Below are 12,552 nucleotides of genomic sequence, written 5' to 3' on the forward strand. Positions count from 1 at the left end.
AACAACAGACCACCTGGACTACCTGCAGTACCTGGAAGCTGAGGTTTAATGATCCTTCAGGCTACATCCTCAGCTCTCTCCTGATCCCAGATAATGGGACTGATGGGAATGGCAGAGGAGTGACGGATGGCAGTGACGAATGACTCCAGACAAACATGTGCTGACAACGAGTGAATATGGGGCAGTGTTGCAGAAAGGTCAAGATAAAAGTATTTGCTTGACTTTCAAAGTTTCCCCATGAAAAAGCAGTCGGCATCCTCATATTGTTACTACCAGATAGCTTTACCAAGCAGATTTGTACAACACACTGTCAAATTATTGCAAATCTGGCAAACAACAATGCAAGTGGGATCAAATGCTACCACCTTTCAGAAAAATTAGCCATCTGCAAAGCTAGAGCAGCTACATTACATAAACACACAAGAACCTGAATATTTGCAATTTTCAGCGTTGAAAGTCACTAGCAGATGCAGACGTGCCCTCCTGGTTTTAAGTGCCTGTTCTGTTCTAACCAGGCTCCCATCCCAGCCTCAACAGTGCTCTCTCATTCTCTCCAGCACAAGGAAACGCTACTTTGCAACCCAGTTTTTTCTGCCTCATTATGACGCATAAGTTACAAAGTTCACCTGGAAGTCCCATGATATAAAATTTGATTATTATAAGATGCACCTACCATCAGATCTGTGTTAGAATTTTTACATATTAAGGACTGAAGTTATTTATGGCACTTCCCAAGCCTTAAACAACAAATCCTATTTGTTTATATGATATACATGACGCATCTCATCGTCTTAACTTTTTACATGTTAATATCATCTGTGATCAAATGAGTCGACTGACATTCAAATGTAATGGTTAAAATTCCTGCACCACAGATATACAACTTCAACCTTTTGAATGCTGCCATTCCATATATGGACTTTATCCACATTTTAATGAGGCTTTAAAATCTCCAAGATTAAGCTAGTATTTTATATAGAACTGCCTGCTTTTTATGATATCCTGACATGTTGTACAACATTTGTGACTATATTGATCCTTATAAATTCAGCATCTATATATATTCACAGAAAGTATGCCCCTCCACATTCAGTTTGTAGAATAAATGGGGGCGAGGGGGGTGAATGGCTCTTATACAATTTGCTCAGCAGCAGACAAGGAATATTACAGTAGTGCTGTTGCACAATTTAGCAATACTTAACAAATTAAACTGCTAAGCTCAAAATGCACAATAAAGAAATGACAGCATTCTTTCTCAAATCTTACCCTATTTTCACTCTCCTTCAGGCAAGCCTGTTACAAATCCTGAGGGGGTAAACTGTGCTGTTCTCACACGTGGGACAGTTATACATCTTCATGTCTTCATCGTTGCCTGACTGTAGAGACAAGCTTTCCTGTGCTTCTCTGCGCTTTTTCGTGCTTTTAATCTGAAACAAATGATTGCAAGAAAAAAAAAAAAAGCATTATCACCTTGGCAAGGCATCAGGAGTGAAAAAAGAAAGAAAAAGAAAAAAAGAAAGAAAAGGTCTATGGGCAAATTCATCTTCCATTGCTACAATCAATCTCTCACCTAAAGAAATACACAATAACTAGGCAGGAAGGGGCCAAGATTTATGGCCTAGAAACATCTACACTGACCAGCATACACCTAGCCTTCTTGGCTCCCTCCTCGCCAGAATGGCTCTTTCTAACAGTTACAATGATATACTGTCTCTCCCTACTGTTTTACAAGTACATTAGCTTTATTTAATGAGATCTCTGAGTAATTTAACAGATGTATATAGGACATAAGACTAGAAAAACTCTTGCTACTTGAATATTTTTGCCAGGGTATTCTAGGGGTAGATAATCTCTACTACCATGTTATATTCCTTGAAATAGTGTTATTGGAATTTTGAGAAGGTTTTTAAAAATCATTTTAATAGAAATGTTATATCATAATCAAATAGAATAGAGCAATATTCAACATTTGCTTGTATCAAGCTCATAAAAATCAGGAGAAACGCAGTTACTTTAGATCCTCAAAACTATATATTAAAAGGCCTGAGAGAAATTCAGAAGCAGAGATTAATATATTTGTTAAATCTTGCCCCAAGGAAAAAAAAAAGATTCTTTAATTTAAAAACATATATTCAGTGTTAAAGTTCACAAGAACTGGATAGCTCAATAGGAAAGCATTTAAAGTACTGCATTCTGAGTTTTTGTTTACTGTATGAACTATACCTGGTTGTTACTTACAATATTCCTGCTTTCTGTTATAACAGATCTGTTTCTGGGCAATAGGCAATACTTAGACTGGCTGCTGTGGTCCAGCAAACTAGTTTTAAATAATACTGCTATTTAGTAAAATATTAAACAAAAAAGACTGTAATAATAGCTTCTACAATAACTCTAATAATCTACTAATTAATAATATTGAGAGGTGGTAATAAGGAATTACCTGTTTAAAATAACGTTCAAGCAATTTTTCTTAGTTAAAGAAAGAAGTTGCATAAATTTCATGCTTTTGTCTGTGTGTTTTTGCAGCAGCGCAAAATCCATACAGTGTCTTAATGTTTTCTCATGCATTATATTTTTAAACTTGATTAAAAATAGAGTATTGCCCTAGATTCTGTAAATGACTTCAATGAACTACATTAAAAAAATTCAAAAACTTCAATTCTACCCAGTAGTGAGACCAGTACTAATTGAGCTTAGTGGCATTTTTCTGTAAATAATATATAGTCTCATTAAAGAAGGTTTATTTTAGTTTGAAAATACATTTCTTTTTAAAATTCTTTTAAGCTGAAGGGAGTGGGGGAAAGGCTGAAAGCAGTATTTACTATTCTGGCAAAGTGTTAAATGTCCTTCTGGTTTACAGGATATTGTGCTAACCTTGAATTAGACCATAAAACAGTTCTAGCGCATTTATACATCATTACCTATAGAAGACTAGGATTTTTACAAGTATGTTGCAACAGATAAGTCTCATATTCAGAGCAGAACCACATAACATATCTGACCAAATGAAACATACTGAATGACACTCAACATGGTATATCACTTCTACCATAGCGGTAATGGTTTCTTCTGTAGAAAGCAACAAACTTCAAGTTGTGAGCTTCAAACATGGGTATTTCTTTAAATAACAGAAAAACATCGATCAATTCAGGGTACAAAATTATCAACAGCGATGGCACAGCATTATACTAGAAGTCAAGAATGCACAAGATTTCTGCTGAAGCAGAAAAGACTGGGAGAACACAAGCTGGAATACAGAAAATTCACTGCATGAAATTTCATTTCTTGAGAGCTATAGATCAAGTTGTATTTGTTTAATGAGGTTGACACTAGAAAGATGTATAGAACATGTCAGACACCCAGTACCAGTGCGTTCTGGGAAAAAGATAACATCTGAGAATCTGACCACTCACTTCGTCTTCTAGCCAGACCTCTCTATCTACTGGTTCTTCAGGGGATTATAAATGAGAGGGCAGAAAGAACAAGGAGCAAAATAATGAAAAATACACAAAAAAAGAAAAATTATAACATTGTAGAGCAAAGTAAAGCCAGATTTATTGACCTCACAACTACATAATCAAGAGAAAGTTATCACTATAGAAACTTTTACTAAGCGGAATGATCTTAAATAACAAGGGAGTGCTATGAAATTTACAGCACTTTTAAGATATGCAAATTGAATGCAAGGTATAGACATAAGGGTAATTAATTGTAAATCTAAGAATAATGTTTCTTTGTCAGGGCTGTCTCCATGTTGTGGAATACATTCTAATGTGCCTTAACTCTGAATATTTCTTAAAGGCTGGTCTAATTATATGATGTTCAGAATTTCAAAATAGTAGTTATTCTTATCGTTTAATATAGCTGCTGTAAAGTTTCATAGCAAAATTTACTGATTACATGAAAATATTTTATTTTAATTTTCAAGGATAAAGCACTTGTTTAAAAGTCTAGGCACTGAGAGTTTGTCTTGGAAAAAAAGAATACAATAGAAACAGCTTTTGTCTAAAACTGTTTTATGTTTGATTTTATTTTTTTTTAGAGGAGAATAAAGGAAGGTGGCAAGGAATCAAAACCACTACCTATAAACATCTTCATATGATGCAATTTTAAGTTACAATGTTGGTTTTCTAAGGTTGGTTTTCTTCTTTTTATTTTGAAAATAAAATATAATTTTCTAAATACACTGTTTAGCTATTCATCTGATAATAAATAAGGTCAATTTTTCCATTATAAGAAGACAATAAAATTTCAATTTATCATTTTAAGACTTGGTATTCAAACCCCAAGCTTGAAAGGAAATTTGTATAAGTTTTCTTAATGTATAAAAACTTTTACAGAAATAATTCAACTCTCAGCCAGTTTCAGAAGCTGGCCTACATAGGTCACTGTGCTTCCTAACAAAAAAACACCATTTGAGCTGCTTTTAGCATTTAATTAATTTAGACATATTAAAACTAAGTTTCTTAAGGGGACAGAAAAAGAAGTCTTCACCAACAATGCCATAATATCTGAGACTTATTTGATTTGTAGTTAAAAAAAAAAAACAACACTGCTTTATCCTTATTTCCTTGTAGAACTTCCTTAGAACTTCCAATAGACCTGTAGAACAGTTAAACAGTATAAGAAGCAAAAAGAGCATGAGCTGCCAAGCTCTCTGTGAGCCAGTTCACTGGCTGCCAAGCTACCCACAGATGAAGGTGGCACAGAAACACAGGGTGTTGTGAACTTATTTCCAGTTGATAATTGCAAAATCAACTCTTAACAGTGTATATTATCTTAAAAAGAAGCTACACTATGGGAAATATGTGATTGAGATACTTGTGCATTAGCACTAAAAAGTCCTTCCTTGTTTTTGTCAGTCAATGTTACGTTCCTTTTACTTGTGGAAGAATGATCCATAGCCCCTAAATACAGTGTTTTCTTATCATACTCCAAAGGGAAAAGAGCAAAACACTTCCTAAGCATCTATTTTAAAAGACATGCTTGGGATACTTGGTCAGAGGTGAGACGGTCACTGGGAGGATTCCAATTCTTTGTGAAAACCATCAAATGAAATAGATCGATATTATTAAGAGAAGGAAGCTCCTGGAGGGATAACAACCAGAGTTCCTCATGCAGATATCAATTAATAGTTCCTTACCCTCCTAAAAATTTTGGCCAGCAGAATGAGTGACAGTTATCTTCCTGAGATGAAATCCATTTTGGAAACTCATCAGAAAATGCCTTTGGGACAAAGGGAAGAGAAGGAATGACTGAGCCTCAACTATGTAATCCAAAAGTAAATGCTAAAGTTGGTACTGAAATTGTACCAACCAATTGTCCTTGCTTTATGCCTGCCAAAACAATAAAAAAAATTTGTTAATATGCTTTACCTAAGCATAACATACCATAACTTTACCTCCCCTCCAGCTGATGGTTTGTGCTTCAGACTTCTGATATAGTTTAAATAGAGATCTCAGGAAATTTGAAATCATTGCCAGATATAGAGGCAGATTTTATAACGTGAGTTAAATGCATCATATGCTCGCATTATAGGGTCTCTCCTGCATAACACTTGCAGAAATTATAAATTCTCCATATGCCAGAATTAATAGCTTCCTTAAAGGATTTTATAGAAATTATTCTTGTATGGAAGTAAGTTTCCAAAACTTTCTACAAGAAAACAGGAAAACATGGTACTTATTAACGTTTGGTTGGAACTGGAGCAAAATAAAGTTTTCAGCCTTCCTTCCCTTTATGATGGGTTTCCTACACAAGGCTTAAACCTTCTTGTACACGAAGAATATCTCAGTGGATGTCCTCATCGACATCCTCTTCTCTAGCTTCTTGAGAAGGCAAAAAGCAGTCTGGGGTAGTAGAGGCCATGATAGAACAACTGGACTAACAAATGTGAAGGGGTTATGAAAAAATTCCAAAAGGCCACTTAAGAAGGAATCCTAAGAGACAGACTTCACAGCTTTGAGGGACGTAAAGGAGGTTAAGGCTTTGTTTTTCCTGTGGAATTGTGCTGGAAATTCTACTACAGTGGTGAAGAGACCCTGATCTGAAAGCAAAAAGGTCTTGTTTTCAGCCACTGCTTTTCTAAAGTATGATTGACAAAGTTTGCCTTCTTTTCTGAAGTATTTTTTGCATATTGTAGTTTCAAGTGGATTTTCTTCAATCACTTAGGGAAGACTACATATTGTATGTCTTAGACAAGTTGCAGAGGTTAACCATAGCTATGTCTGACCCACATTAATTCTTCTCATTAGTCTATCATATCTACCAGTAATTTTACTCACTGCATTTGCAGGTTCAGTGAACATTTCAAATGGTTTATAATTTTGCTGGAATCTGTTATTCAAATTTGTGACTGAATGGTTGGAAAACATTAGACTGCTGAAGAGCCAAACTAGGCTTACGCAATAACCATGACTGAAAGGAATGGTTAAAGCCAGCAAGGTTTTCCTGCCAATTGTTTCTAAAGTCACTAATCACACAAAAAAATGCACTAATTTTGTGATTCTTGTAACTCAAAAACCAGCTTCTCCAATACAATTACTGCCAAGTTAAACTATTATGAAAACAAACTGTAGCTAACACTGAACAGTAGCATAACTTGGTTCACTCTCTTCTATTACCGTTTGTTTTCTAGCTTAGCAGTTGAGAAGGGGTGAGCTTCCTCTTCACTTGAAAATAACAACAGGAGGATCTGTGGACTAGACAGCAATTAAACATTATGTGTTTGTTTGTTTTTTCAATTGAAATTATTACTATTTTCAAAGGTGAGATTGATTGTAAGCATTTGGCAGAACAGAAAGCAGAAAATGAATGAAAGTAATTCACGAGGACTGCTTCACAAAGTTCATGCCTATATGATGAGCTACCATGTGCTGAGACGATAATCCTACCTATTTCAGTGGGATAATCAGAACAATAAACATACATAAGGTAAACAGTGAGAGAGAAAAAAAGGCAAATGTAGTATTTGGCCTTACACTCTTACTATTAAACAGACTTGTGTATAATTACTGTAAGATGGATAGCCTTAATGTTTTTTGGGTTTTTTTGTTGTTGTTGTTTTTTGTTTTGTTTTGTTTTTGCAAAGATCATTAAGAAAAGTGGAATTCTTCACCTTGTCCTTAAACTCAGTGGTAACAGCTCAGTTCAACACTTCCACTTGGTGTGTGAAATTATAGGCACAGCTAGAATTAATACTAGGTCTACATACAAATGTTGTTCCTTTTGTCTCTTTCTGCCAGTCACTTAACAATACCCAGAACTGGAGGTCTTCTTGTTGAAGAAGTGATCAGGGAACAAATACAGGTGAGAATACCCAATTGTATTGAAACGACTCATTTCCAAAGAACATTTTCTTCAGTCTCTCTAGTTTCCAGCATGAAATGTCACTCCCTGGACAATTAAATCATAGAATCATAGAATGGCCTGGGTTGAAAAGGACCTCAAAGATCATCAAGTTTCAACCTCCCTGCTGAGTGCAGGGTCGCCAACCACTAGACCAGGCTGCCCAGAGCCACGTCCAGCCTGGCCTTGAATGCCTCCAGGGACGGGGCATCCACAACCTCCTTGGGCAACCTGTTCCAGAGCATCACCACCCTCTGTGTGAAAAACTTCCTCCTAATATCTAACCTAAACCTCCCCTGTCTCAGTTTAAAACCATTCCCTCTTGTCCTATCGCTATCCACCCTCATGAACAGAGAACTCTCGTACAAGAGAACCACAAACAAAGTCAGACAAAATGATTCACTGATCCTTTATATTACTAAAGGTAGCTGGATTTCTGATGATCCAAACCAAATTTGGTGAAGTTGAATTTACACAGCCTGCATGTATATATGTTATGTATAAATATGATTTTAGATGCAAATAGTAAGTGGGATATCCTCTTCTAACAGAGCAACATGGATTGCAGAAAGTCTCACTGAGACAGGGCAATCTAGATGTGCCCAAAAAAGATCTGGCTTTTACTTACCACTTTGAGGAGACAGATGAATGGCCACATGAGATAAGTATATTACATACAAAGGATATATCTCATTATGTAGTACTTCCAAATGCAAAGCTTGTGATTCCAAGAGCGATCCAATGCAAACTGGAGTTCTGGTAGCCAAACATGTAGATATTATCTTTTTTTTAATGTCTCCTGTATATTTTGAGATGCTAAGTGAAAGAGAGGCAAATGATGCTAAGCACAAAGTAGCAACATATAGGCACACTGTTTCTTCATGTTAGTAAATATATTTTAAAAAAAAAGAACAAAGTTAAATCAAAATTAAATGCCGCAGTTCAAATCCTGTACTGCCTCATGCACTTTACAACCAGCATGAAGTCAGTGCATTTGCAGAGGATGTAAGTCAGGGCACAAATTGGCCCTTCAGCGCTCAGATTTCTCCAAGCTTTCCCAACAGCTTGCTGAGCATAATTTGGACTTGGTTATTTAAAGCTACACAGAATAATACAGTATGAAGACTGGTGCGAACAATAACTCTTGCACAATTTATCACATAGAGAAGAGCAACTAATCTTTTTAGGAAACAAGATATTCAAAATTATTTAATGCTAATATTTATGCATCAGAAAGCATTCTAAGCAGAAAACAGCCCTCCTCCCCCTCCCCATATACACAAAACACGCATTTGGGAACATCTTTAGCTACATACAATACACCATATTTTCAGAGAGTCTTGAAATTATCGTACTATATGTTGGCATTTATGAAATTCTGTTATTAATGCCACTCTTATAACAAAGATAAGCTGTATTTACAATACTAATACCTTCCACAAATAATTAAATACGTATAGCTACACAGATAGTGTTATATACCAATGATGGCTCAAGACTGTAAATTTAAAGTACATTATTGTAATAAACAGCAATAATAGCAATAATGATAAAAATAAGTTTGGCATTCTTCTGCCTAGCAGACTTCTGTACTGCACTGTCAGCTTGAAAAAAAATGAAGTAACATCTTATGAACAACTATTATTTTCTCAGTTGTTGTTTTTTTCCCCTCTATTACATGCTATTATTTTAAACAACAACAACAAAAAAAACCCTACGACTACATCAACATTAAAGTAATTATGAAATTGGACTAAAGTAACATTTCTTCCTAATAAGGAAGATGGGTATCAATCCATCATTGTAATTATATGACTACCACTGCATTATTTTTAAAACTTTATAAAAAGTTTATAAAAGCATTGTTGTCTTTGAATAATTTTCAAAGTATCTGATAAGAGCAAGGTTTACTTTACATGCCAACCCAACAGTCTAAAAGGGAAAAGTGAGAAATTTCATATGATAGACTCTTTTTTAAGTATAAAAAAAAATAAATAAATGCATATTTGTTAAACACAGTTCATCTGTTGCATACAAGAGCTAGGTACTTCCCTTGCCTCAGTTAGCATACATACAATAAATCAATAAGTCACAGAAATCAGTTCATTTCTTCCCATTCACAGAAATCATGACTCTCCTTTTTAAGCTCTGCCCACATGGCTTAGCAGGCAGCTTATCTGTGAAGCACTCGCTGTTTGCATATTGAAATTAATACACAGACTACCACACTGGTCAATACAATGATATCAGTACTCTGTATCTCCTCAAATTCCATGTAGGCATTTTTCCGTCAAAAATAATTTCATGCCTTGTGTGCAAGCAGAGGGCCAAAATCCAACATACTATTACTTACTAGGCTGTTTGAACTAGTTCAACTATTTTACAGCATCACCACTGTGATTGTGTAGAGTTGCACTACTACACTTTCATTTGTTTTGGAAAATCTTATGTAACAGAGCTAAACATGTTGCACATGATCTGCAACTACATCATACCAGAAGGATAAGAAAGCTATGTACGTCATCAACCAAATCAACCAAAGTTCCTTCTACAGTGGTTTCCAATTTTCATTTAAATTGAACGACTAAAATCCCATACTCTACACACAGTAGAAACAAAGAGGGCACTTGATTATTGTTTACACAGATCTAAGGGTTTTAGGAAATTTCCCAATCATTTGTTGGATTTAACAAGAAGGGAAAGGACTTGATATTTACATCATTGAGAACATTCAAACAACTGCATTCAAACTTGCTATGAGTATGTTACTCACCAGTGGTAAGAGCACTTTCAACTACGTTGACCTCTCCAGCTTCTCAAAAAATTCTTAGAACCATTAGATTAAGTATGACAGTATACAGCTCTCCAGAGTGCTACTTCCCACATATTCCCATTTTTAAGAAGTTTACATTGAAGATAATTTTACTAGAGCAAAAGACTCTGTTTGGTAAGAAGAAATAGCACTATTATCAAACAAGAGGAAAAAGCAAAAAAAGCAAAAGAGCGGTTATCAGAAGTTCTCTGAACGGTCCTTTAACAGCCCCCTATAAATTGTCTCAACTGTTATTTCTTATCTTCTACATGTGAACCTCAGTCTGAATTTCTGCTTATTGGTCATATTTTTTCTGAGGAACCTCTGGTGAAGCCATAAGAAGAATATCATCTGAGAAGCTACATTTTTTCACTTTCTCACACAATATAATTTTTCCTCTCTCTCCCTTCAGTCTTTAATACAAAAGCTAATCCCAAACCAAACAAAGGTTGTAACAGCAACCTGGCTTGTTCTATTCCTGTGATTTGGAAGTCCGTTCTATTGACTTCTCTAAATGCAGTTCTTAACATCCTGTAAATGTGTTCTATCAATTTTTGGGTGGCCATAATCTCCCAAAATATACCGTTTCCACCAGACAGCAGAAAACTATATTTCAAGACTATGAAAGATTTGTAGTAGATTTAACTATATTGTATTGACAACAATTTCTATCTTATTACAAATATCACTTAGAAATATCTAACTGTAACTTGCTCATATGCTACATATTATGAGACTGTTTCTTCCCTTTTTTTTCGTTAATCATATTATCACTTTTTCCTTCTCGGTCCTAGGCGCTTTTTGTAAATTCTGCTCTTGCACACTAGCCAGAGCTCTGTATCTATGCTTTTATATTTTTAAGTATCTTACCAAGATTTTTCTATGCCTCCAAATTCTAATATTTATTCTCCCTCATTTATTATGGGCAACTTCTAAAAACTGTTTAATATAATTTATACTCCGGCTCTTCAAAATATTCTTTCCATCACTGGTTCTTTGCATGACATCCTCAACCATTTGCTCAGACTTGTCTTTCACAGCTGACATAACCAGCTCAAATGTCTCACTCAGCTTTCTTATTTGTGATACAATCCACGTGTCACATTTCTCTTTACACATCCTTCTGCTGCTGATCACATGTCCGGTTGTTTTTCTTTCTATTTACTTTCTTCCCATGACTTATGGCCAAGTTGTATCGAGCTCTTTGACTGATGACTTCCTTGTTATTCGCCTTCAGTCTCCCACTGAACAGTTGAATCTCACCTATTATTCAGCTCTCTTTAAGGAGGACTATCAAAAGTCCCAAAAGTGGGATCACATACAACCAACTGTCCAGAAAATTTTGAATTCGGGCCACAACAAAGGGCCAGCCAGTGAGAATATACAAACTGCTGTAGTCTGAATTTGGGGAAAGAAAACTGGTCCACTAGATCAAATCTCTTAATTCTTTCCAATCTAATTATTAAAGGTATTTTAAAACTATGAATTAAACAAAAGTCAGTTTGTGGTTGGGATTATTTCTCATGTTTATTCAAGAAAAATATTTAAAAGCCTGCCTTTTAAATTGACACGATTCTTTCTGCCTGTAAATAGGAGCCAGTGATCTGCATGACCAACACACTGGATTTTCCTCCAACATTCAAAGAAAATAGAGCAGGATAATGGAGAAATTAGTGCAGATTAGTAGCAGTCTTCACAGTGACACCAGCTACCTACATGAAAACACTTTCAGTTTTTCTGTGGAGAATGTAGTTAGTGGGATAGTTTTGTAGCAACTCCAACATAATAAGCAGCCTTTATTCCAACATCCAAAGTATCAAGGTCAGGGCAATAGCAAAGTGTAACATCAAGCAACATATTTGATGGGATGGCTCTGGAGCAGCTGGTTAGCTTCCATGATGAATGAGAATTACAGCAGTTTTCAAGAGACCAACAGAAGGCTGGCTGGGTCCTAATCAGCTATAACACCAGTAGTAAAGATCTAAGGAGACTAGAGCATTTCCAAAACTACAAACTTCTCTGGGCTTTAGTTTCAATAATTATAGCAGTGACAGCTGGACATTGTGGGTGCATGACTGGAATTGGTTGGATTTTTTGACATATGGTGTTATTGGAATCCTGTCTGTCAGAAAAAGAGCATAAAATTAACCCCCAGTAACTGGGGGCTGCAGGGCACATCATTGTGTCTCAAAGTAAAGAAGCAAAGATGGCATTCTTGCAGGTTAACATTCAGGAAATGACAAAACACCACCTGAGTAATGTTACAGCAGTACATCAGAAAGAAATGCTACAGGGTCACAGGGGTAGAGTAAGTTAAATAAAGAAAGCACATTGGTGTGCTTGGTTTTCCTGCCATATGCGTACATATTCTAGCTACATTTCTAGCTTCTGTT

General features: G+C 35.6%; 1 long non-coding RNA gene across 1 annotated transcript in view; it reads right to left on the reverse strand.

The window, feature by feature from the left end:
- The window catches only part of LOC110404217, a 214,642-nt gene that overhangs the window by 77,554 nt on the left and 124,536 nt on the right, over positions 1-12,552 (reverse strand). The window contains exons 6-7 of the long non-coding RNA XR_002442109.1: positions 7,976-8,163; positions 1,267-1,427 (exon numbers count right to left, since the gene is read on the reverse strand). This is a non-coding gene — a long non-coding RNA (uncharacterized LOC110404217). The remainder of the gene's footprint in view (positions 1-1,266; positions 1,428-7,975; positions 8,164-12,552) is intronic.

The sequence above is a fragment of the Numida meleagris genome, chromosome 10 (genome assembly GCF_002078875.1).
Source record: "Numida meleagris isolate 19003 breed g44 Domestic line chromosome 10, NumMel1.0, whole genome shotgun sequence".
In the NCBI taxonomy this organism is placed as follows: domain Eukaryota; kingdom Metazoa; phylum Chordata; class Aves; order Galliformes; family Numididae; genus Numida; species Numida meleagris.